The sequence below is a fragment of the Prinia subflava genome, chromosome 9, assembly GCF_021018805.1.
Source record: "Prinia subflava isolate CZ2003 ecotype Zambia chromosome 9, Cam_Psub_1.2, whole genome shotgun sequence".
NCBI lineage: Eukaryota > Metazoa > Chordata > Aves > Passeriformes > Cisticolidae > Prinia > Prinia subflava.
The window spans coordinates 14,496,033-14,520,095 of NC_086255.1; the positions used below are offsets into that span (position 1 = coordinate 14,496,033).

General features: G+C 35.2%; 1 protein-coding gene across 1 annotated transcript in view; it reads left to right on the forward strand.

Moving 5' to 3' along the window:
• The window catches only part of LOC134554726 (adhesion G protein-coupled receptor A3-like), a 253,447-nt gene that overhangs the window by 143,767 nt on the left and 85,617 nt on the right, over positions 1-24,063 (forward strand). The window lies entirely within an intron of this gene.

The window sequence follows — 24,063 nt, forward strand, 5'->3', positions numbered from 1 at the left end:
GAACTTCATCTTAGATGCTGAGATTACTCTTACAGTCTTCCTGTATTTAGCATAGGATTAATAATGAAGAAGAAAAAAACATCTAATTAAAATCACCCAGTAGACGTGGCAATCACAAATTTGATTAACTTCTAATAAAAATGTGAAAATATGCTTAGGAAGTGTATTGAAAGAGAATATTCATATGTTTTTGTGCTAGAAAGTGTAGCCTTCTTCAAATTTATAGTATTGTAAATCATCTCCTCACTAAGCAAAATAATTGTTTATGTTTTCTGTTGTTAAGAAATTGTGCTAATCAATTTAAAAAGTAAACCCTCACAAAGCAAAGTGTGGGCAGTAGAGGGAAGAACGCTGATATAGGTGAGCTCAAGCTTTCATGTGAATATCATCAAAGCTTTTGTACCTGTCCACAGTGATATTTCCTGGCAGTGGGAGGAAATTGATACATATTTAGACAGTGCTTTTCTGTTCATAAATTAGCCTGATCTGGTTATTATGGGATAGAATGTCCCAAAAAGGTTAAGAAATATCAAAATTTAAATAAATAAGTAAAAAAATAGTTTTAAAAGAATAGACTTTGAGAATTCAATAATTTAAAGGACACTGAAAGAAGTCCAACATTCAGAGAATTTTGGGAGACAGCTATTGAAATATATCTGTATCCACTTATGGTTCAAGTATATTTACATACCAACTTGCAGTGTTTTCAGATATCCTAAATTAAAATATTATTGCAGTTTGATACACAAATTTTCATCTTTAAATCTAGTTGTGACTCTGTAGCCAGCTGTAAGTTTGAAAAGAATCATTTGTCACTGTCGGAGAAGTTTTGTCAGGTAGGACTTAGACTCAAATGCCCTCCCTTAGATCCCATTTTTGCCATTAGTAGGGGGCTTCTGCTGCCTGACTGAACTCTAGGGTGGGAAGAAAAAAGGCTCAAATATATATTCTGATTTTTTGTTACAGTATTTTGACACACAGAGGTTGTTTTCCTCTCTAAGAAATTTTAATGGGATCCTCCCACCCTGGGTCTCCAGACTGGGATCCTCCCACAGGAATTCTCCTGAGGCACAATTCTGTCCCATGAACTGCCTGTGGTCTAAGGACATCACCATAATGATGTGATGGTCGTGCACCAACCAGGCTGCTGTAACACTTGAACTCAGATGATGCAAGAACAGTTTATGAAATTTTAGTGCCACTTAGTCTGAATCTGGTGTCTGGGTCTCGTTTGATACCACACCTGAACCATGCTTGGAACCTAATCTCTGTTCCAGCCTGGTTCTGGAAAATATCTCCAGTGTGCAAGGATAATCACTTGGACAGTTAACCCACGCTCTGACTCAGTAAAATTCCTTCAGTATAGAATGAACCTTTAAACTTCTGTACTGTGGTAACCAAATGTGCAGTTTGTGGTGGGCTGTAAGCTTGGTATTTGTGCTTTGACTTTAAAGAAAGTATTTTCTTAACACAATTTATAGTTTCAGCTTCATTGAAAATGCTTGTAAAACGAGAAATCCTTTTCTATCTTTAATTATTCTCCTGACACACAAATGAATTGGAAGAGAGGTTTTGAAATTTCAGCAATGTGTATTTTACATGTAATCCCTGACTTCTGAATTCTTCATGATAGTCTCCATGCAGTCCATTCAACTTTTCAGTTCTGTTTATTTCTTGTATGCCCTGAGCCAGACTGACCTTTGGGTTTGTCAGGTTGTATTACAGGTAGTGTCCATGTGATGAAATGGTAAAAGTTAAATTGGTACCAGACATGCTAACCACAAAAACTAATTCTAAAGTGCATTGGCAAACCCCTATGATTCCTTGCATGTACCATGCTGAGATATTATAATTTTAGAAATATTCTTGTCTCAGATACCTACTGGAAAATATACTGTCTATGTAAGAAAAGGTTTTATCTTGCATAAAATAAATTTTGACTCTCAGACCATAGATGTAATGTATACGTAATGGTAAATTCATAGGTAAAAGTTACCAGGAATGGAGAAAAGAACTTCAAGATTTCCACCAGGTGACAAGAGAGTAGGGTAAAGCACAGAATGAGAAAATCCAAAGAGGAAATGTGAAAAATTATTGTTGCTGATATCATGAGATTGCTCATCCATTTTAGGATACTTTTCCCAGTTTCAGAATGCATGTGTACAGAATTTTTTTGATGCATAAAGATCAGCTCAGGAAATTCAGAGTTCAAATAATGTATAGAATTTGTGAAAAATGTAATACAAAATGAATATATTTCCTGTAACTTGCACAGAAGATAGACTGAACCAGAAAAACCAATACTACCTATCAGACTAAATGTTCCCCACTCCAGATCTTCTTTCATTCCATGCTACATTAAAAACAAAAACTTTTCAGTCTTCTGTTGAGAACATTCACGTTGAAATATTCAATAACCACATGCATCATATTAAGAAAATACCATCCAACAAACATAGTCAACAAAAGAAAGTTATCCTACAGAATGTAGTATATTGTTAGGATAATTTTGGTTTTATTTTTGGGGTTTTTTTTCTAGCATGTAGTAACTAGTAGGTTGATAGACATAAATGTAGCATGAATTATGTTGACATCATTATTTCTGTTGTGATGGCCTCTAATTTCTAAGGACACATTGGTCTTTCGAGATTATTGCAGCACCTTCCTCATCAAATATGATGAACTTTGAGTATGTCTGTATCATGCATGTTAGTACAAGATTATAATTTTTCTTTTTTCCTCATTCTGTAGTTTTACAATTGCAGAAAACATATAATAAAGAAGAAATTGCCAAGTAAGCAGGACACTAGAAAACAAAAATTAGTTTCTCAGTTTTATATGTATGGCATGTTACAGAGAAACACTGGGCTGAATGCTGAAATACATAATATCAAAGTCTATTTTGTTTCAGAATATTTTACAAACATGTCAAAATTAAACATCCAGATTAAGGCATATTATGTTATACATCATGAATTTGTTCTCTTTCCTTCCCTTTGGGAAAAAGTTTTGCCCATTTTTTTCTTTTCTCAATTTTCTTTCCATGTCTTAGTGCCCAAAACATTTTGCTCTTCCCCTCTTGGATAATGATATTATTTGAAATTTTTTCCTAGTAACTTACAAGGGAATTTGCTTGGGTGTAAATTTATAAATTGATTTTACAGTAACTAATCTGGGACTGTTTCTCCTTTCTCTGTGAGTAGGTGGGTACTGTCACAAAGGTGTAGCTTAATGTGCTGTAAGCATTTTAAAGTTTGTTATATTTTACCTGCTTCCTTTTACATTTATTTTACATTTATCCTTTTACATTTATGCTACTTTTTAAAAAAATCTTTTATATTAGTTTTAATTTAATAGTTTTAGTTTAATCCTCTAGTGGTTTTAATAGTGATTTATAATATCTCCAGACATATAATATCTATTAATTCAATATTCTAAATAATCACCTTCATTCTAGTTTTTGTATTCAAAAAAGGCTTTTTTTATGTTCATCCTTATTCTTAGACATAATGTCTAAGAGGCATCGAAAAATAGCGGTTGGTATCTCATTACAGCCATGGAATCCTTGTTTTAAAATAAAATTAAAACTAAGTAAAAACATTTAGAAGTATGGTATATAAACTGGTATTTGCTGTGGAAGCATTAATTTCCTTGCAGGTGGGTTCAGATTAGACACTGAGTACTAGCTATGGAAAAAAGTTGAAATGTCTGTCATTCAGGTAATTAGAGTGTTTAATTTCAAAATCAAAACCAGACAAGACAAACTGCACCTCTCTTTCTCTTTCCAGTATGCTCAAATCACATTTTTTATATTGATACCATTTACTACTAGTCCTTCTCAAGTAAGGACTTAATATATTTATGCCTACTATGACACCTGCAACATCTGCAGTTTGGTGTTCTGTGCTCAATATACCTTTTTTCTTTTCTCTGTGCATGCTTCTGTAGCCTTGTATAATGTGGATGGTCATCCTGCACTTACAAATCTTTCTAAAGTTTGAGAAAAATGGAACAGTGCCCAAATGTTATTAATGCATGTGTGAAAAATGTCGATTATCTTAGGTATACAGAGGTATTTCTACAATTCTTGTATTGGTTTATTGTTATAAACCAATAAACCAATTGGTTATATGTTTCAACATACAAAAATTAGTGTACATTATGTTTTTGAAAGTGAGAAAAATTTATCATTTTTTCCCATTTCATGGGTGTTTAGAAGGAACAATGATATCTATAATGACAAACTCATGCCCTTTTGGTTAGGTTTTTTTTTTTTTCCTTTAGCACTTCTCTTTTAGCAGATAAAAAGCTTATTCTGCAAATACCACCAGCCATCTGTGTGTTTTCTGAATTTCATTGATGTTTCAGAAACTTGTCTTTTGTTTAAAACTTAAATTTATCTTAATGCTATGTACAGTTTGGAGTCCAAACTTGTTTGTCTGAAGAACTGAAAAGAAATATGCATAGCTTGAAGTGAATAAATACAAGGACAAAGACACTGGGAGAATTAGCAACTTGTATTTGATGTAAAATTGTATTTGGACTCATATTTGCTTTCTTTTGAAAGAAACTTTTCTTCCTGAGCACATGAATATTACTGATTTTATATACGCTCTCAATATATACCTGAGAGATGTGCTGCCACTCTCTAATCCACAATGGCTGAGTAAAAAAGTCTTCTGATTTTCAGCACCATTGCTCTTGTTACAGAAAAGTTCTCTTTGGGATTTCCCAAAGGGCATTATAAGATTAGTTTCCTTGTTATAAACCATCAGACTCCTTCATGTGCATTCTACTGTTAAATAGTAGTTTGTACACTAATTAAGATAAACCACTTCACAAAACCCCATTGACACCATAACAATTAATAACACAGAACATCAGTTGTTGGAACATATTTTACATTAACTCGATGGTACAAAGGTAATAATGACCACGTACAATACTGAGTGCAAGTGCAAATCCCAATTCTGTATTGACTTTTGGGGACTTTACCCCCAATTTTCTCATTATATAAAATAAAATGTCCATAATTCTCTTATAGTAAAATTTTATGGTCAATAGACTTTAAACGTTTTTATAGAACTCCCTCTGTAGGTATTTTCAACTATTCTTTTATAAACCCTTCTTTTTAATGTTTATTTTATTTTCTCAGAGAATGATTGATGCTACATAATAGAGCGTGCATCAGTATCCAATAAATAATTACTTTTTTTTCTCAAAATCTTTTTCACTGCACGGTTACTTAGGTAATTGATTGTTGCCTATTTTAGAGAATACATTTCCAGTTTCTAAACTGATAATTTTAGTAACTGTGGAAGTGCATTTAGAAGCTTTTTCTTTCTTCTTGTGTTGTTTTTTTTGTTGTTGTTGTTGTTTTTTGGGGGGGGGGGTGGTTTGTATCCTTTTTTTCTTTTCAGTGTTGGTTTGTTGGCTTACTTTGGACCACAAGTAAACTGAGTTCAGTCTATTCAGTTCAATCTGAAATAGATTGATTATTAGGAGGTGATATGGCTGGATATTTTTTCTGAATCTGGATTATTTTCCTCGAAATTCTTGATTGTTTCCTGACTTTTTTGTCTCCAACTGTACGCGATAACCTGAGCAAATGGTCAACAGCACACAGGTGAGGAGGCTGCTTTGGAAGAGTCAAACCTGTAGGTGGTATAAAGGTGCTCATGCAAGGGTAGAGCCTTTCTCATTCCAAAAGTGACCATAAGGCTGGAACTTCTCTTCAGGAAAATGCAGCAGGGTATGAGGCCATGTATCAAAGATTTTTGAGTGGGTTTTGTTTTTGTGTACACAGAGGAATTAATCTGTGTGATTTTCTGTGTAGTAGTTAGAGCACTGTAATTGCCATGTTGTAGGAACTTTCCAAAGGATATGAATAGATGTATCTCCAGACAGCTGCTCATTACTGAGTATGTAGTGGAAGTCAGCAGTGGAATGCAGGTTTTCCAGGAGGTGGATATGTCACCTCTATGTTTTATGCACAGTTTAGGCCTAGGGGTGCAATTGGATACAATACCTCTTGTAAAGTGATTTATGAAGAGATGACTGTACCAGCGAGTTGATTCATGGAAGGACCAGAATGGTTCAGAACTGTCTTTGCGACACAGGAACTGAAATTTCAGTTAAAATATTTCTGCCAATATTGCCTTGTTGTTTGCTGGAGAAATTATTTAATTGGGTGGTATTTCTGTGGTTTTGGTGGGAGAAAGGATTCACCCGTGATTTCTTTGTTCCAGAAAAAAAACACATTCTAGTAGAAATCTGTAACATTTCTTTTTTGGGTTGAAGGATTTAATGTTTCCTTACTTAATTGACTGTTACCACTTTGTAGAACTTGTGAGATGTGTTCTGTGTCACAGTGAATTCAGAAGTACTTTGCATAGTCTGACTTGTCTCTAAAAATAGACATAAAATTCTCTGAAGTAAAAAATCTTGCAGTAGTTGTTGTTGATATATTAAAGTGGTGTTCAGTAAAGATGTGCAGATTATTTCATCTATAAGAACTAATTTTTTTATACTATTTTAAAAACCAATGTAAAATTCTGCCATTTTCTACTGTATGAAAAGAATGATGAACTTGTAGTCATCTATGAGCATCCATGCACATACACAGATGTTTATAAAAAATGACCTGAAGGAATGGCCTGAAGTGTCAGGGGAGGTTTAGATTGGACATCAGGAAAGGGCTCTTCACCCAGGGGATGGTTGGGCACTGGAACAGCTCCCCAGGGAAGTGGCCACAGCCCCAAGCCTGACAGAGCTTAAGAGTTTAGAGAACTCTCCCAGGCACACGGTGTGACTCCTGGGGTGTCCTGTAAAGGGCTCGGATGATTCTTGTGGGTCCCTTCAAGCTCAGCATATTTTGTGAGTCTGGGAAATATCTTTATTATGGACTCATATCTGGCTGGTGTCAGAAGCAGTGCAGGCAGCAGGAGCAGAGCAGGAGTTGTCCTGTTGTGCTTGCCCTGGTGAGGCTCAGTGTGCAGCTCTGGGCCCCTGGACACAAAAAGACACCAAGGGGCTGGGCAAGTCCAGAGAAGGGCAAGGGGACTGCTGCAGGGTCAGGAGCACAAATCCTCTGAGGAGCAGCTGAGGAAGCTGGGGGTGCTGGGGGTGCTTACCCTGGAGAAAAGGAGGCTTGTGAGGACCTTACTGCTTTCCAGCACCTGAAAGAAGATTGCAGTAAGATTGTAGAAGGCTCAGCCTTCCTCTCAGGTAACGAGTGACAGAACAAGAGTAAACGGCCTCTTACACCAGGGGAGGTTTATATAAACATTAGGAAAATATTCTTCATGAAGAGGGTTATTAGGCATTGGAACAGGCTGCCCAGGGAAGTGGTGAAGTCACTCAAGTGACTCAAAAAGTGTGTTCAAGACATTCAAAAAAGTTCAAAAAACATGTGGACATCTTATTGAGGAAGTGGTTTAGCAGTGATCATGGCAGTGCTGGGTTAACTGTAGGGCTTGGTGATTTTCGAGGCCTTTTCCAAACTTGAAATTCCATGTTTCTGTGTTTGATGGTTTTGAGGACTGGAATCCTGCTTTCTGTGTGTATGGGGTTAGTTCTAGAAGGTTAGTGCACATGGACAGGTAATAATACATGTTAAAGGTGCCTGGTAGGTATTTGAGTTTAATCATTTTCTATTTTTGAAAATGCTTCATAAAAATAATACGGAGGGAAAATTAAGTAGAAGAGAATGAGGCAAGGAGGGGGGCAGGGGAGGGGGCAGAAACAGTGAACTTACTGGAATTAATTTCCTGATTTACAGTTCTCATGTGATCATTCTCTGCTATAACTGCTAGTGTTGGAGTGTGTGGGAAGAGGGAGAGATTTTCATGGTGAGGGAGGAGGAGAAAGTTGTTTACTTGGTTTTTTTTAACAAAAAAAGACTTTGACAGGACTTGTGATACTAGGAGAGTTGACTGTGTCTGTAATGATTCATTCTTGTCTGTCATTTTAGACTGAATATCATGTGCTACACTTTGAAAATAGGATGTAAAAGTGCATGACTACTGTCCCAGTGTGCATCTCACAAAGTTGTGCATAGTGTTTCTTGAGCCCATCTCAATGAAAAATTTATTTTTTAGCTAAATTAATATTGATATGCTGATTCATGTTTATGCTGTGAGCTCTTTCTGCATTATTGATTTATGTATATTTGGCATAATATATATCAAATACATCAAGGAAAGCTTGTAAATTTGTTGAACTGTAATTGAATATAGTACAGATGGGATCATACCATTATTTCCTGACAGTGAGTTATATGAACCCCATTTTTAAACTTCCATAGTTCTACATAAGAGATAGCTCGTTATTCTAAATTATTGTTATTGTGCTCCCATAATGTCCTAGAAAGTGAAGGAACTTGCAGGTTTTAAATGAGTTTCCAAATCATCAGTGAAGGAACTTACTGTTTTTAATGCCAGGTTAGTTTGTAATGAAGCATGTAAGCTCTGCTTTACAGAAAAAGGAATTCTAGACAGATATTCGTTGTTTGACTTGAGACATGGAAAGCCATTCTTTGTGAACTTAATTGGCTTCATAATCTTGTTTTAGTGAATGAAACTCATACACAGCTTTCTTTAGTTTCTGAGAAGACTTCATGATAAAATAAAAAGGGATTTCCTTAATGAATTAGATTTAAAAAAGGGTTTAAATGACTCTTCATCAAGGCGTTTTACTGCTTTCTTCTCTTGACATCAATGAGTAACTAAATCATAATTTAAAACAATACTAACCAAAAGTTACAATTGTACTTAAAATACCTAGAAATATTCAGTAATTCAGTAAGAATCTTGAATCTAATGTTTCAAGTGCTAGTAAAAAATGTTGAATTTAGGGATGTAAGAAAAGCTGCAAAGGGTCAATCCAAAATTCCATTTTGACTTGTTTCTTACCTCTGGTAGGAGTCTAGTAGGTTGGAGACTTTGGGAGAGAAGTATATGTAGAAATGGAAATGCAGTGGTACATCTCTCTCATGTGAACCTTGTATGCCTCATGGATTTCCTCACCAGCAGACTGTGTCCACAAGATGGTCAATACAGGAAATTGGTTCCTTTTTTTGGAAAAAAAAATCTCAATACATCTTAATGGTTTAGGTCTTATAGTACCACACTTGGATTTATGTTTTCACTGAGATATATTATGTTTGTTATTCTATGCAGAAATAGCTCTTTTTCTTAATGTGCCAAGAAGGCAAATATTCCAGCCTGAGAACAGGAGTGATGATTGCTAAATAGTCCACATCCTCTTTGTGTGCATGGGAATACATATTTATACAATATCCCACCACAGTCCTGGAGTTTTTCTGCCATTAATCCTTGTACTGATTTTTTTAATACACCCTGCATTGCTGCTAAGAGGAAAACAAGAGGAAAAAGAAACTGTCCAATTGTTTTAGCTCAAAACAGGCTGTGGGCTATGAATTTGGATAGACAAGATAACAATGAATTGCATTCTTCTCCTAAATGTAGGTTAAAGCCCTTCAGACTAGAACTCTGGTGAACCAGAATTGAAAACCACAGTGGCTAATTCGATATGTGCAGGTCATACAGGGGATGTAGCAGCTGTGTAGTGTATGCCTCACTGACCAGCATATGCTGCTGTTTTAAAGGAAAAGAGTAATCTTTGGGCTTGACACTTGAAGAAAAGAAATTGCAATTCTGCGACACTTTATTGCAGAAAGCCTCCTTCATAAGCTCTGTTTGATCAGTACTGTGTAAAGTGCCTTAACAGATTCAAAACTCTTACTAAATATAGTCTAGCAAAGTTGCATGTAATTATCAGAGTCATTGAACTGGAGAGTTATTTACAGCTATGTTGTGTTTCTTCAGCCTTTATCAGTGCACTTCTATCTTCAGCCACTTCACTGCACTATCTGATGATAGCAGCCATCTACAGAAATGCCACAGAATATCAAACATACTATTTAAGTGGTACTGATCATTTAAATATGTAAATTCCTAATTGCCACATAGAATTCCAAACTATGGAATATGTATTCCAAACTATTGTAATAGCTCCTTTTCACCAGAGCTATGGTTTTCACTCTTGTGCACTTTCAGGGTATTTGACTGTTTTGGTTGACTAAAATATGGATATATTTTAATCCTTACTTTTCAGAAATTTCATGTCTGATTTTAGTGAAGTCTGTAGTAAATAAATGTCTAACGTGTGTATATGTCAGAATGTATGTAGTGTATTTAAATAAGGTGCATCTTACCCTTAGAGCTTAGTTTAATTCTGTCAGATCAAATCAGATTGCAGCATCAAGCTTCAGCAATAGGTTTTCCTCCACGGTGTAACTGCAAGAATTTCTGTAAGGAAGGAACTTTCAAAGAGAATCAGACTCACTGGGTACCTTTTGCTACAGTGCTTTTCAGTGTCTTGGTTCTTGGGAATTCATTATTGTGTGGAAAATCACTCTAGACAGAGTTGAAAACTGGCAGTGAATGTTAAAATCTATTGATAACTGTCTGTAATAAATACTCAGAAAGCCTACTGCTCTACTATTTGGGCCTGATTTACCATTGTATAATCCCAATGAAATCACTGCACTGAAGTTTTTATTTATTTTGGCTAACAATATGTGTATTCCTGAAAATACCTTATCCAGTTTGTTAGCACTTAAACAAAACCAAACAGGCAAACATAAAGTGACTAGGGCACTATTTTCTATTCTCATTTAAAAAACTTTAATAGGTTATCTTTTTCATTTAGCATTAAACTCAGGGGATACTCTAATATAAATCAAACTTAAACCATCAGCAAAAGTAAGACAATTCAGACAATATAAGCATGAACTGGTAACCAGTTGCTTTTTGTAGTTATCTGCTAATCCTTCATATATGGTAATATATTTGTTCAGGTTTATGCCAGTACCAGTTGCTCTACCTAGTATATATCCTCTGGCAATTCTGTTTCTCCTAAAATACTATTGCCACTAGGAAGAGTAAGATACAGAGATGATGCTGATTTTCTTTCCAGTATGCTTTCTGTTTTCAGGACATTTGCACAGTCAATAAGAGCTACCATGTATTTGCTGATTTCTCAGTATCCTTGAAAGTGGTGCAACAGTAAATCTGGGTAGCCTTATATTTCAGTCCAATGGAAAATGGAAGTTTTTAATAATTGTTAGGATCTGAGAATAAGCTTCCTTTAAAATGAAATGGGTCTTCTGCAGCTGGGAAATGGGTAGGAGAATCAAAAATGAAATATACCTTCTGTAGGCAAAATGTGCAGACGTGTCATGTGAACTCGTTATATAACCTGAAGAGTCAGGGAGGAGATGTTTATTCAGCTCAGTGAGCAAGTACTGGAGTGAGGTTCAAAACTTTAGGACACTAAATTAAACATCATCAGTGCCAGAAAGGAACAGGCTACAGCTTTCACATACAGCTGGTGATGTCTTCATGCAACTATGAAGAAGAAAAAAGTGTAGGAAAATTCTTCCAGGACTAAAACTCTTTTTCTCCTGCTGTCATTAGCTTTGCTGGTAGGTTCTTTTGTGCTGCTGTGAAACCATACCATGCTAATTTGCAAAGAAGAACTAATGATACAAACTCCATTTTACTTAGCAGTTGAAAGGGTTTGAAAGAGCACAAGCCTCTCTCCTCTGTAGGTGTCAACATGTAGATATTGAAATAATGGCAAATAAGTGTTTAAAAGTAGTAAATTCTGAGCTGCTGAAGATATTATCTTCGAAATATCTATTTCGAGTGGCAGTCCATGTGTGATTTCTTCAGTTTCCTTTGTAATCAGTTTAGGGATTTTGCCTATGTGCAGACACAGAAAAAAATTAACCTGAATGCATTTTGAAAGTGTTTAAGTGAAACTCTAAGTAGGCACCCTTATCCAGAATCAAAGTAGTTTTTGACTCAGTTGAGCTGAATTGAATTAATTTAGAAATGAATTCAGCTAAATTGAATTAAGGCCATTAATTATGGAGAAAGGTGTCAACAGGAATGTCTAAGTACAGTTTATTAGCTTTAAGACTTTTAATAACTTGTTCTAACTTTTCTTGATCATCACTTACATATATTCTTAACACAGGTACACACTCTAGATTTTCCAAAAGATCTTCCTGTGGAGTGTCAGACACTCATTCTATAATAATTCTGCAATGTAGAACAACTTTGTCTTTCTTTGCTTAATCACTCTTGAAAAGATATTTTTGCTTTCCCTCTTTCTCCTTCTCATCTTGTTATTTCATTCTAGTCATGTTATTCCTCTTAATCCATGCAGGAAGGACTGACTGACCTGTCATTGTCCCAGTAAGAAATTAGTATGTAGTCAGTTTTCACTGTGGAACTTCATACTGAGAAGTGCTGTGTGCTTTTTCTCCCATGCCATCACTATAGCACAAAAAGCTCTGTAGCAACCTGAAGTGGACATTTGCAAAATGCAGTGTTCAGAAATTACTAGTGAGGCTTCAGAGCCTAAACACAAGCTCAGGGTGCTTTGCTTGACAGTAACATCTGAGGTGTCATTATCAACACTTTCATGCTGTTATGTAATAGTAGCTGTGTTAGCAGCTGATTTATAGTCCCTTGTTCCCTTATATTAACATTAATTTAAAGAAATACCATGAAAGGATAAAAGAAATTGTTCCAGGGTTGATGTTTTATGAGCTATGAATGGCAACAAAATGAACATGCAGTAAATTTAAATTTACTGCAGTTAGGTTACATAACAGGGTCATGCAGGCAACCCAGGCAAAGCACAATCTAAAATTTAGTAAATATACATATTAATTCCTCAGATTTGATCTCCATAAAGTAAACAAGCATGCAACTCTTGAATGAAGCTGATTGAAGGAAAACTTCTCTGTGAAGAACCTCAGGTACATAAGGTTTTCACAAGTCTGCTGACAGAGCATGTCAAGACAGCCAGCTGCTTTTGTCATCTTATATCTGTTTATATTTTCCTATAGGATTGACTCCTGAGCACTTATTTTGTAGTACAAGCACATTACAACCCTTAAGCAGCAAGATAAATGCTTAGAGCTGATTCAGTTAGACTATTGGAATAAATCCTGCTCCTTCCTGCCTCATCACAGGAAGCTTTGCAGGCTCTGTGACTCTTTTGTAACAAGGACTCACAAATCTCATACTCTTTGAAAGAAGTGTCTGCATTTTCGGGTTCGTAACACCTTAGTGTGCTCAGAAAAACTTGGAGTTTCTTTATTCTAATAGGTTGTGAGGCTTGTAGAATAGGAGGAGTTGGAGTAGTGGATCAATCATAGCTGTGCCTGTTACCAATCCATGGCACTACAGCAGTAAATCCTGCCCCAGTGATTATTGACATGACAGGTCCATTTCTTTCTGATTGACTTCCCAGAGTGTTAGATACACACAAATCCCTACTAAAAGGGTTCTCTGTGAAGGAGTTACACTTTAAGATCAGCTACTCTACAAATTTCATGTGCTCTAACATGGTCACAATGCCATCCTCTTTCTTTTCTATATGCTACATCTTTGAAAAATTAGGTTTTTAAGAAAATAATCAATGGCTTCTTTTTTTTTTTTTTTTTTTTTTTTTTTTTTTTTTTTTTTTTACGTCCTTGCCTTCTTAGAACTTAAGTCAGACCTTTTGAAGCCTTGGCCATGAGGAATTTGCTTATTCATTGAGCAAGTCTTGAGTAATCACTACAAATCAAGACAATCTGACCTATTTCTCATCCACTAATTTTTCAGTTTCTTCTGTGACATTTTTATTTCCCTTTCTTTTTACTATGGTGTTCTTCATGTCCTTTTTTTTTTTAGGATTTAGTTTTTCCATTGATTCAGATTCCTCTAGAGGAAGGCAGTACATGAGAAACTAATCAGGTAATTTGTTTCATTTTCCGATAATGTACTAATGCACTGCTTATCACTTCAGCTGGTATTTAGCTCTTTTGGGCTATTTTTGATTTTTTTTCCTCTGTCTTCTCTTGGCAAAAGGAGCTGTCAGACACATCTTGCCCTTTGGCTGCTTGTGATGCTTCTGCTCAGGCTCTGCAGATGAGGTGACTGCCATTCTGTAACAGGCAGAAAAACTCACTCGAGAGGAGGTCTGGGTAGGGACTGAATGCACAGGTCCACTTCTGCAGTGCAGAAATTTTCAAGAAATTGGTGGTTTATCATCATATAAAGGCAGAATGTCATTTATTAAGTGATATGCTCTCCCTTAGGTGGAGAAGGGTTTGAAAGCTCTGCTACTGGGGCTTTTTTTGGATATTTTTGGTAATCCTAACTGAATGTTTGATAGAGTAATTTTATTTTCAGTAACTGTAAAAATTAGTGTTATGATTGCCTGAAGTTAAAATTATTTTGAATGCTAGAGTCTTCAATTAAAATCTAAAAAAAAAAAAATCCACTGGGAATTTTGGACATGATAAATAATAAAACTTTTACTGAATTGTTCCAGTAAGCTTTAATTGTTTGAATAATCTTCCCATGATTCTCTGAGCAAAATATAATATAAATATAATATTGTATATCGTGATTGCATTTGATAAATTTAAAAATATGTCTGTCTGCTGGAGAAAAAGAAGGCAATTTAAGGTTTTTGTTTGCTTGTTTTTGTTTGTTACTTTGGGGGTTTTTTTGGGGGGGGAGATGGGGTTGGATATTTACTTAGCACATAATCAAAATAAAAAAGATACTACTGAGAAAATTTTGGTACTTAGACACAGTGGTTTGATATGGTCTCTGCTCTTGCAGCTGCTCTCCAATGCAGTGTAGCTCAGAAAAACTTTGTTAATGGTGATAAGTGACAGATGTGACTTCTCTCTGGGACTCTTCATCCAGATATACCTATAATTTCAAACTTTTATGGATATTGATGGTGATGCACACATACCTCGCTTTAGATAAGATTTCTTACAACTACTCCAAATTACATTTTTCACAGCAATAATCATGCCACTCTATGCACTTGCTTGATGAAATTATAAGCAAAGCAGTTGAGGAAAGCTTTTTAGGCAGATTTATTGGCTAAACATTTCCATGTTTTTCTTTTACTTCAAAGAAGCCAACAGAAGTTTTTCAGGTGGCAGAATATGTGGCACTGTCTCTGTTCTCAGTTTTCAAAGAACAGGAATTAGGGAAGCATATACTTAATGTTGATACTATTATTCTTTTCTTTTTTTGTAAATACAGTGAAAAACTAGGGACATTGCTAGGGACAAATTCTTGTCACGAGTTCCATTACAAAGGTAGCCCAATAGAAGACACTGACAAAGGTCATATAACATTGAAAATGGTACTAAAATGTTGAAAGTGGACAGGGTCAGGTATTACAATAAATGACCAGCAGCTTTGAAAAATAATGAATATTAGCTCTAAACACAACAATATCTTTATTAGCATTCTACTCACAAATATATGTATGCTTTTAAAATTGTACATGCACTGCATAATGCATGCAAAATAGAGAAAAGTGGTTTTGTCAAGTGAAATGAAAACAGATTAAAACTGAAATAAACATTACTTGAAGGACACAAGGGAAGTATTCTGCCTCAAGGGGATGGGTCCATTTTTACCCTGGTAAATCTCATGTAAGCTTGGAGTAATGGAGATGCAACTTAGTGGTTTCTTTACAAGTAACACAAAACATTGTGACAAAGGGAGGGGTATTTTATGGGGGGTATTCTGTCAAAAAGTTACTCATTGTTTGACAAGGTCTGTGAAAATACAGTCTTAGGTTAAAAGCTGGCTCCTAATGAAAGGCAAGAGTTCTCACAATTTTCAGGGGGGTAGGATGTCATTCTGATTTTAGAAGTTTGGGAAAAGAATAGTACAATTTCCTAGCAAAATAGTTAAGAATGTAACCTACTAACACCGCTCTAGAAATTTTATACAAATACTACAAATACTGACTTGTGGCCCCAGTATTATGAGAAATTATAATTCACAATATGTATGTGTAGCATAATGGAAAAGAATGATTGTGGGTGTTTACCAGAAATGCATCTTACCAGGAATTCATGGGAAGGATTTCAAGAGATAGAAAGTATTATTTCCACATGCTCAGAGAATCTGAGAGGTAAGAGCCATATGCATAGTAGTTTTGATAATAATAATTCAAAAAATAAAAACAGTTTGCTTTTGGGAAGGTTTTATTAACTTACATTTTTCTATGACCTTCTAATAGTTCAGCCGAGATAACAACGTGGAGATAAGACCTTCAGACTTTGCAGGTCTAGAAAATTCTTCATCTATTGAAATTTTTGCAGCAAACTGGAAAACCAGTCAAAATGTTACTCCTGTGTTATGTACAACATTAACCAAGCAGCCTTCAATTCGTGTATTTAGTATTCACCTGTTTGCCTTTACATCACTGATGTTTTTGTTGTGAAAGCACTAATTATTTTACTTCAAATTAAAGAAATTCAATGAATGATCATTAGGGAAACTCCTTGGAGACCATCCCTGTAACAGCTAGACAGATAATTAGAAAACAACTAAATTAGGTAATTGGAAAAAAGAGATACATAGTGCACATTGAGCTAGATGTTCTTTATATTGTTGATTTGCAATAGAATCTTTTTCCTTGGTAAAGTTTTTCTGTTATTTAAATATGTGCAGTAGAAACCACATAAAAATAGTTCAGCAATGACTCCATGAACTTTTATAAATACCTAAATTTAAATATTGACTACTACTGACATAGGTTTAGAGAAGTTGGATAAAACCTTACATGTTATATTTCAGTTTTTGATAACATGTTTCGGTCCTAAATATACAAATTGATCAAACTAAATGTGTGATTGTAATAAAACAGGATAATAGATGTGCACTTTCACAGTGCAGTCATTTTACTTGGCTTACTAGAAAATAATCCTAAAAGCAGTGCAGTCACTAACAAGAGCTGATCATCCATGCACAAAGAGTCACATACTGCACACCTATTGAAAAGTACCTGTTCAGTCATTCTGACAGTCCTGTCTTACAGAGTTGTATGTTTAAACAATAGAAGAGTTCTTCATTATTATGAGGTTTTAGTTTAATAGTCCTTCTGTGGGATCTATGATTATTTGCAATGATTCAGTCGAATTGTGGTAAACTATATTAATCAGCATTTGCATGGTTTTTCACTTTTCTTTAACAAAAGTTAGTTCATATCAGGTTAATAACTTCCAATTGTTAGACAGTCATGTGAGTCAGCCAAAGAGAAACTTTTATTTTCCCGATTACTGAGAGTGGTAGTATGTGGGGGGAAATGACTCATGTCGCCAGGATTATAGACCACAGACCCTTCCTGCAAAGGGCTGTGATTAGGGAAGGTGTGCCCACCTTTGCACTGTGGATTTTGGCATGAAGAGCAAGCAGTGACTCAGTGCAATTGCTTTCTGCTTTTCTTCTGCAGATTGTAGAAAATAGAGGTCTGCTGTGTCATTATTCTTGTTAGATGTAATCTTAGTTTGTTTTTTTTTTCTGAAATGTTTACTAGACTAAATTTAAATGGGGAGGCTGAAATAAATAATTATTTACTTGGTGTGACTTATGTATTTCATGTTGACCTTATGGGCATCAAAGAGATTTACTATGAGTAAGGCCAAGTGATGCACAAAATCATAAAGTCAAATAAAATTGTATTTTAATATTACCAATTCTTTTCAATATTACCAATTCTTATGAGAGAAATAAATCGATGCTTTTCTACATAAGAAGTGAGATATTTATTACTGCTGTCTGTCTCTAGAAATAGCTACCTTTCCATATTAAAAATTGATGGACTCGGGTGTGAACAGGTCTGTCACTGTGAAATCATTTATTTCTGCACTTGGCCTAGACCAGTCTGATGTCAGATGGCTGTTTTCAAGCCTACTTACAGAAAATTAGTCTACAATAACAGAAAATAGTTCAAACTTCAAAATATGCTTGCAATTGTTAGCCTGTAAATGATGCATCAAAAGTGTTAGTTTTGGAAGGTGTGAGTAATTAAAATGCAAATAAAATTGAAGTCTGTTTCCAGAAAAAAAGCATTACTATTTATCTTACATTTTATATAAATAATTTCTTTTCTGTCATAGTTGGCATAGGTTTGAGGTACAAGGTTTATATAATACTAATAAAAATATGCCCTAACTTCTTTCACATGGTGAGCAGCTAGAAGGTCAGAGAAGGAAATTTTACTGTTACTCTTTCTTCCACATGTGTAGATTAATTCCATGGCTTTTTCAAAAGCTTGAATTTTAATGCTTCAGCATTTGCCATAATCTATAAAGAACTTTTGAGAACGATACTGAGATAAGAGAAGAAGGAACCAGCAATTATTTTCTGTCTGAATATATAAAGTTTTGACCTAAAGAGAGACCTCTAAAGACTGATGTGGCAATTCAGTTTTCATATCCTTTTCATCTTTGTTCTTTTTTTTCTATCAAGAGGGACAGTATGGTTTCCAGATCCAGTTGTGGTACTGTATTATATTTGTGTGTACAAATGAACAGTAAGAACTAAATAAAAGCATGTAAATAATGCTGAGTAGAATGTTGATTGAAAGGCTGGGTAATTAAGATGTTTGACTACTACTTTTAAATCTAGATCCAGTCTGGTACTATAAACATGAGAATTCCTGAATAATTACATTTCTAGCAGACAAAGATGGAAAGAAATTCTTTTCTCTTGTGAAAGCCACAAAGGCTAAAGAGTTTGGGGTAATTAATTCCTGTGCTTGTCCTTCACTGTATCTACAGAACATAATGAAAAATGCACTGCACCTAATTTAGATCTTCAATCTTTCAATCTTTTTACTTGGCTTTCTGATCACTTATTACTTAAAGTTATTTATCAAACAATTTAAAGTTACAAGTCCCACCAGAGAGGGAGAAAACTTTCTTTCTGATTTGAAAATTGCCTCCTTGCCCATGGCAAAGGGGTTGGAATTTGATGATCTTTAAGGTGCAAGCTGCTTCCAGTCAAGACTAAATGAGAGATACTCAAGCAGAGAGGATGTTACACCTCCCCTTTTCCCTTCCCTCCTCAGTCTGTGGTACTAAGGTAAAGATCAAGGTGTTTGTTTGTTTGTTTTTTATTTCCTGCTTTGTAAATTTGAAGACATTTTAAACATGATCACATGTCATAGAAATACAAGATATATACAACAGAAATGTAAAATTCCTTCTAACCCAAACCATTCTACTATTCTAAATGTAAGTGTTGATGTCAGTTCTTAGGAGATAATTAATTTCAGTGATCTGAATTTGACCACTGAGTTACCCAATCTGAACCTTCTGGAGTGCGAGGGTTGAAAAATCTTTTAGAAGAAGAGTCTTCAGGAACACTGTTTATTTTTAGCTTTTCTTTAGAAAAATTATCTTCTCAAGTTTTTCTTCAGAAATCAGACCCTTCAAAACACTTCAGAATATCTTTAGTTTCTGACTGTTGACTCTTGTTTCCCAATTTATCTGTCTATAGTGAATTCCCTAAAGGCTGAGACCATCTGGTCCTTCAGTTTATTTAACTGTTTCTCAGTTTTTGTGGGCTTTGAATTAAAACTGTCAGGCTCAAGGTTTATAACCATAATGATTTTTCAGACGTCATTAATTTTAATGTTACCAGGATCTGTTCCATTTTTGCTCTTACACTTATCACCCATGGGAGTAAGAGGTTCCTTTTTTGTAGAATGTGCTTCAAAAGGGGATTAAAATGAAATAAGTAGGGAGAATCACTGACTTGCAATCCCAGTCTTTATTAGAGTTACTTCAAATTCTCATGAAATAGGTGCTTATGCATTTGCTTGGTTTCACATAACCTTCCACTAAAGATAGAAATAAATCTATTTTTCCAGTGGAAAAACCTCCTTTAATGTGTGTGATGATTATATATGTAAAGTGAACACATAATAGTAGATAAATTATTAATACATTCTATAAGGGTTATTCACCTATTCTCAAAATATGTATTTAAGTATTTAAAGAAATATTATTTATCCTTGGGGTTTTTTTAATTGACAAGATGTACTGACACTGATTCATAAACACTGATGTTACCTTTCACATCTTTTCTACAGGGATTGAATATTTTGTATACATTCAGTTAAACTTACACATCCTTTACTCTAATGATAGAACTAGTTACCATTTACTATCCCAGTGAAAGAGAGAGAAATCTTAAATATGTTTTTATGGATCTTTTGTGATATATATGTCAGTCTTCTTATTGATTTTTAAAAAGTATCTTAATAGTTCACTAAAAAATAATACTTTGGGGATCATTATCACTGCATAAAACCAGAAGTTTAATATTGATATAGACACAAAAGATAAAAACATATATTATATTGATCATGACTTTATTGCGGTTTTTTTAAATGCCCAGAGCAAGAACTTAAACAGTGTAGTAGATAAATCACAGAAATGTCTAGGGATCACTGCTGTGCTTGTGATCTTGTTTTATAGTACAGGAACCTTCAATATTATCCTCTTAAAAAGTGGGATTTTACCACAAGAGAAAGTAATTAAGAAAAATGCTACCACAGAATGTGAATCTTGGGTCACATCATTTACTCTTCAAGTCTGTATTTTTCCATTGCTGCCACCACAGCTCCTTTGATTACTTTTGCTGTGACCTGAATCACATTAATTCAAAGAATGATCAAGATTCCAAATGAAGAAGGTTTTACTAGATCTTAATAAGGGCTGCTTCAGTAAGCATAGCTGTATTTTTCCACATGATAGACTTGCAGTTTTTTGGTGGCTCTCCCATCTCAGGAGTCCCAGGGGCCTTGAGGAAAGGTGTAATGTTTTGGTTCAAACTTAGAAACTCATCTAAACTAGGACAAGAGTATTTTACTTTTAAAACTCAGTTCAACAGAACTTCACACTTTAATATTAATGGTTTTAGAAGCGATTTGCCTGGAGGAGAACAGCAAACACAATTGTAAAGATGTTATTATGTATGTAAGAGAGGAGAGAGTTTTTTTACTTGTTTTAAGACAGTCTCTCTTTGGTTTTTTTTTCCCTTTTTTTACTCAGATGAAGTACTGTTAGAATTTTAGCAGCCCATACTGTGTAGTAGTTGGTGCTGTCATTAGCTAGTCTCACTGCTTAGGAAATAAGGGAGGTGTTCTCCTTCTTTAGTTTGTCTTCTGTACATAAAGTTATACTTAAACCCAGTTAAAGAAGTCAAAGTTGAGATATCTGTTATAAAATGTTTCATATCCTGGAGCTGGATCAGCTTGGCACATCTTTGCTTAGATTTTTCTTACTAGTGCATTTAATCTAAAAGCCTAAGATATTCTTGGGAATAATGGCTAATTTTCCCTTCTTTAGCAGCATCACTAATTTTCAAGAACTACATTCTTCAGACTGTATATTGCTTTGCACTGTTGTAGCAATTGCTTCTTAGTTCCATGTGAAGCCTTTTGTGTGACCTTCCCACAAGCACCTGTTGTCTTTGTTGTGCTGTCCAAGAATAATTAATGGCACTGTCCTAGTGGCAAGTGTGGAATGATAATTTGTCATAGAAAGCTTGATAGAAGGGTTTTGCACTCCTTGTACTTTAACTGAGAGCCACTGTAGCAGTACATTTATGTTTAGAAGATACAGTTATTAATATTTCATCTTTAACATCCACTAAACAACATCCCCGATGGGTAAGACAGTGTAGACTCCTGCTTTGTCAGTTAGAAATTACCAGAACAGTAATATTTAACATTAATACTGTTGTACAGTTATCATGAAAATATATGAAAATGCTTGTCCTAGTGATGTTTAAATTAATACTTTTCATGTGAAGAGAATTTCCAGTGTAAGATATAGGTTCATTGTAGATTTTTAGAATCAAAACTCCAACCTGCATATCCTCGTATTAATCAGTTTATACCAGTGGTGGTCCTGTTGGCAAAGTATAAAACTGCCATCTCTGTGTTTATGCTGAATATTAAATTGAGATTTATTCTGAATTTGTTTCCTAATTCAAACAGTTTCCATTTCAGTCTCAAAAAGCTTTAACTGTAGCTTTCAATGCAGTGTAGTCCAGCTTTAAAACTCTGTGGGTGTGTGCTAAGGGCTGTGGTCCAGCTCACCTCTGTTGGGAGTTTCAAGCAGAGCCACGGCTGTTTGCAGTTACCTCAGTAAGTTGGCTTTGCTCATTCCTGTGCTTTGAAACAAAGAAAAAGTACAGGAATTCTCCTAACTGTTCCCAGAAAGGAACAAAAAGCATTCCCAGCTTTTCCAAATTCCAGCATCTGTGTTCTTTCAGATGAAGTGGCCAAAGACCAGGAAGATTGAGAGGATTGACAACAGGCTAAGCTGTGACCAGCCACCCTCTGATGGAGTCATTGTTTGGATGTCCCTTTAGTTAGGAATTTTCCTCTCTTTTCTACCTTGAATATTCACCCTTGGACAAAACCTAGGTCTCAGGTTTACTACAGTTCTTCTGCCACTTCACACATTGTCAAATGATTTGGGTACTAAAATAAAAATCTCAGTAGAGTTTTAAATTAAGGATAGAACATAGCTGTAAATTAACAGGAATGTGATTATCTGCAGCTATGCAGAGACAGTAAAAATTAATACTGATTGCTAAGAATGACTGGATAGGTATTTCTCTGTTTGCAGTTATTAACCAAATGCTGCTTGGTGGATATTTTCTCTGGTTTTCATTTACAGGTGATAAATTTTCCCTGGAATATATAATAGGCTTTGCCTTTTTCAGTATTAGGATATATTTAGTTCAATGCCATTGAATGCCACTGAAGGATATTTTACCACAAGAGGAGCAAATTTGACTATGTCTATCAGAAAAAGACATCCAAATGCAAATCTACAAATCTTAGGCTGCTGGAATGTTTGTATAACAAAATGCATTATAGCAGAGAAGATTGACAGAGTTAACTTGATTTGCCTGTGTTGAGCCTTATTAAGCACTCTATCTCAATATTACAGACTTAATTAGCTGGAATCATAGTTACATCACCTTCAATAGGGAGGATAATTGATGTCAGTTGAAGCAAGTCTAATAGGCTTGACCTTCAGTCACATATTTGAATGGTTAGGAACTTAAATGCATACTGTATTTACCTGGAGGTTCAGACTGATCAAGGCTTCAAAAGAACCTGCAGAAGTCAATGCTGAGAAAGTTAAGTGCAGGCACACACACTTGAAATGTAGCTAGAAGCTGGACTTTTTCCTGAACTTTAAGCACCTGTGTAAAAATACTTCTGAATGGAGCATGTGGTTCTATGTCTAGGGAAGGAAATTGCAATCAAAGCAGTAACAGGTTGTCAGTAAGAACAAAAGAAGAAAAGTAAGAGTTTCATGTTTAATGCCATAGTCTAAATATACCAACATTAGTTTTCTTCCAAAAAATTAAATCTACCTGCTATCTTCTTTGCAATTTTTACATATGGTTTCCATATCAATGTTTTGCTCAGAAATTATTTAACAGATAGGGTTTTTATATCTACATCCTTCCTCAAATGCAGTCCAGAGCACAATAATGATGTCTGTAAACTGGAAACGTGTCTGAATGTCACAGCCATGGTCTGGGCATGTTTCTCTTCACCGGACAGGGCTGACAGTGAAACCAGAACAGCCTGAAGGGAAAACAGCCTCAATGCCTTCACAACACAATAATCCTCCTGAATGCTGTGAAGACCATAACTTGTACATGTGCTGTGGGAGCAGATAGATCTTTGAAGTGTCCTGTTCTCATTTTTCCCTGTAGGTTTTAGCCCATGAATTTCCAAGGCCTCTGTAAAGATACTGTTGAAGTGTTTCAACTGAATAAATCTCATCCTTAACTAAGTGATGCTGAACCTAGGACACATCAGTGAAGGATGAAGAACATAGAGACTAAAGACTAATCAATTTGTGGTGTAGTCTTTGGCACTGGCCAAAAGCAGGGGCTTTGGAAAGGATGTTTGAACAGGGCAGGCGTGAAGAGAAAGTGTCCCAGAATGTTCCTCCACCCAGCAGCTCTGGATTTTCTTGTGCAGGCTTAACTAGAGGAACACCTTATAATGAGTTGTTATTAGGGACTTGCTTAAAGAAAAAGGCAGAATTGTAACTTAAACAAAACTTTAAACTGTGAATTTGATCTGTGACTGCCAGGCACACCA